Below are 3,605 nucleotides of genomic sequence, written 5' to 3'. Positions count from 1 at the left end.
CTCTCCTGAGAATATCAGTTGTATATTTTTCCTGTGAGAGAAGTATGCCATCTTTAACTTGCTTTACCTCTATACCAAGAAAATAGTGAAGATCACCCAAGTCCTTAAGAGCAAATTCCAGCTTCAGATCTTTAAGCAAGCAAGTAGTGGCATCTGAACTTGAACTAGCAACAATTATATCATCAACATAAACCAGCACAAAGATAGTAATATTGCCTTTGTTAAAGAAGAATAATTAGGTATCTGCCTTGGATGGTATGAACCCAAGACGTTGCAACTGCATACTTAGTCTGGAGTACCAGGCTCTTGGAGCCTGCTTCAAACCATACAAAGCTTTATCCAACTTACAAACATGTTGTGGTGTGCTAGGATTCTCATAACCTGGTGGTTGCCGCATGAACACTTCTTCCTCAAGAACACCATGAAGAAACGCGTTCTGAACATCTAGCTGTCTTAGACTCCATCCTCTGGAAACAGCAATAGACAAGACAAGGAGAATAGTAGTTGACTTAATAACGGGACTAAATGTATCTTCATAATCAATTCCAAACCTCTATTTAAACCCTTTGGCAACTAGTCTAGCCTTATACCTGTCTATGCTTTCATCAGACTTTCTTTTGATCTTATACACCCATTTGCAATCAATAACATTGTTTCCATACTTTGGTGGAACCAAATGCCAATTCTTATTTTTCATAAGTGCATCATATTAACTATCCATAGCTTCCTTCCAATTCTTATTAGCAAGAGCATCATCCAAACTTAGTGGTTCACCAGTGGTGGTAAGAAATGCACGTTTGATCTTGTCATACCTTATCGTACCATCATTGTACTTTTTTTTCCTTGACAATACCTGACCGAGACCGTGTTTGTCGAGGAGAGGCCGTAGGCAGCACAGGAGAAATTGTTGCCACAGAAGATCCAGCCGACACGTGATCCGAGGCGGATCCATGCGGCAGCTCGGCTGGCTCAGGCTCCAGATCCGAGGGAGATCCGCGCAGCGCATGCGCCGAATCAGCGCGCGTTGATTCCTCCGCCGCCGCAGGCCCACGCGATGTGGGGTCCGTCCCGCACGCACGCGCACGGTCGGTCGCTGTGAGAAGCGCCGGGTCCTCCAATGCACTCCCCCCGGCACATGGGCTGTCAGCACGTGGGGACCCGTCAGGTGACGACGCGGCATGATTGGCACGGGGCAACGCCGTGGGACCGATGGGCTCCACTCGGTCAGTGCGGTCGGCCACCAGCCCAGAAGAGGCCAAGCGCACGGGAGGATCCTCCTAGGATCGCGTGCCGCCAGGTGCGGCAGGCTGGGCGGGCGAATCGACCTCGGATCGCCCGCTGTCAGCCGAATCTGCCCCGTTTCCGTGACCAGCCTGTCTTTTCCTTCACACATAAAATGACAGGGTAAATTTGCACAAATAACATCATCAGAATCAGATTTTTCATGGGATTTTTGCATATGATCTCGTTCATTTAATTCCCCCCCACTATCAGATAAAGTTGCGGGATTAGATAGAAGGGCAATCTCGGCACGAAGCAAGGCGCCTGCATTGGGATGCAATTTGGAAAACGGAAAGACAACATCACGAGAAATATAGATGCGTCCGGTAGAGATCTCAAGGCACTTATAACCTTTATGAAGATTACTATAGCCAAGAAAAACACACTGTGTGGATCTAAACTCAAGTTTATGACGGTTGTAGGGACGCAAATTTGGGTAACAAGCACACCCAAATATCTTGAGATAGTTGTAATCAGGTTTTTGATGATAGAGACGCTCTAAAGGAGTGGTGTTTCCAATAACTTTGCTAGGGAGCCTATTGATAAGATAGGTGGCAGTAATGAAAGCTTCGTCCCAATACTTGAGAGGCATAGAAGCATGAGCTAACAGAGAAAGACCAACTTCAACAATGTGTCGGTGTTTACGCTCAGCAGAGCCATTCTGTTGATGAGCATGAGGGCAAGATACATGATGGGCAATCCCAATACTACGGAAAAAAGAGTGGAGTTTCTCATACTCCCCTCCCAGTCACTTTGGACGGCGAGGATTTTTCTATCAAACTGGCGCTCAACAAGTTTCTGAAACTCTTGGAAAATAGAGAAAACCTCAGATTTGTATCAAAGTAAATAAATCCAAGTGAACTTGCTATAAAACTGACATAATATTTTTTTCTACCAAAAGAATCTCGGGCATGGCCCCATACATCACTGAAAATAAGTTCTAATGGAGCATGAGACACACTAGTTGACTTGGATAAGGAAGCTGATGGCTTTTGGCACATTGACAAGCTTCACAGACAGACTCACAAACTGGACTAGGAAACAAAGAAAGTTTGTCTTTATTGACTATTTGTTTGACAATGATCGAAGATGGATGCCCTAATCGTTGATGCCACCGTGCCAAAGAGGGCTTGATGATGGAGTAGACGTGATGACGCTTGCGACCTAGTGCTCCGGATGGAATAGGGTAGAGCCCTCCAACGCATCTACCGTGATGAAGTAGTTCCCTCGTTGCCCGATCCTTGATGAAAAAATAACGAGGGTGAGTTTCAAAGAAGATATTGTTATCGGTGGCTAGTCCAGACATGGATGCAAGATTTTTATCAGCTTGAGGGACATGAAGCACATCTCTAAGAACAAGATTGCGTTTAATTGTAGGGGAATTAATAGAACTTTGACCAATATGACAAATATCCATACCTCCACCACCAGCAGTGTGAATCTGATCGGCGCCATGATAGCGCTCACGTAGAGCAAGTTGCTCGAGTTCGTTCGTCACATGATCCGTAGCGCCGGAGTCGACGTACCAGACGCCATCTCCACCCTGCTCACGCATGGCGGCAGCAACATGGCGATCCGAGGGCACAAAGTCCTCGTCGTAGCGATGCCAGCAATCAATCACCTCGTGGCCAGACTTTTTGCAAAGCTGGCATCGAGGGCGCGGGCGGGAAGGAGGGCGGCGGCTGTTGTTGTTGTTGAAGCCGCCGCTGTTGCCGCTGTTGTCGTAGCCGCCCCCGCCACCAGAGCGTGCGCCATCGCCAGGAGAGGAGGCGCCGCGTCCGCGCCCACCACCGCGCTGCCCCTGGTGACCGCGCCCACGGCCGCGACCACGAGAGGCGGAGTTGACGGAGGATTGCCGAAGGTCGCCGCCATGGAGGAGAGTGAGACAGACATCAAAACTGAGCAGTTGGCTGTATAGTTCTTGGACGGTGATGGGTTCCACCCTGGCCGCAAGTGCAGAGACCACCGGGTTGTACTCCATGTCCAAACCGGCAAGGATTTTGGAGACAATCTACGGATCAGAGAGGGCCGCAGCCGTGCTTGCGACCTCGTCAGTGAGACTTTTTATTTTACCAAGATAATCAGCCATGGATAGGTTACCTTTCTTGAGGTTGGTGAGCTCGATGCGAGTGTTTATCGCTTGGGCTTGGCTTTGTGCAGCAAACATGGCGTGGATGGTGCGCCACACCTCGGCCGGCGTCTGGAGCGTGGCGACCTGGGCAAGGATCTCACGGGAAAGTGAACCCATTAAGTATCCTTGGAGTTGCTGCTGCTGTGCATACCAGAGGGATCTTGCAAAGTTGACGACTTGTTCTTCTTTGCCT

At 48.7% G+C, this 3,605-nt stretch overlaps 1 non-coding gene across 1 annotated transcript; it reads right to left on the bottom strand.

Annotated features, from left to right (window-relative positions):
* Window positions 1-3,171: 3,171 nt before the first annotated feature.
* Window positions 3,172-3,299, bottom strand: LOC123038474 (small nucleolar RNA Z247). Its single transcript, XR_006417888.1, has one exon. It is a non-coding gene; the product is annotated as a small nucleolar RNA Z247 (small nucleolar RNA).
* Between the last annotated feature and the right edge of the window lie 306 nt (window positions 3,300-3,605).

Source organism: Triticum aestivum, chromosome 2A (assembly GCF_018294505.1).
Source record: "Triticum aestivum cultivar Chinese Spring chromosome 2A, IWGSC CS RefSeq v2.1, whole genome shotgun sequence".
NCBI classification, from domain to species: Eukaryota; Viridiplantae; Streptophyta; class Magnoliopsida; order Poales; family Poaceae; genus Triticum; species Triticum aestivum.
Note: the sequence above shows the minus strand (reverse complement) of the source record. Positions and strands in the feature narration are given on the sequence as shown.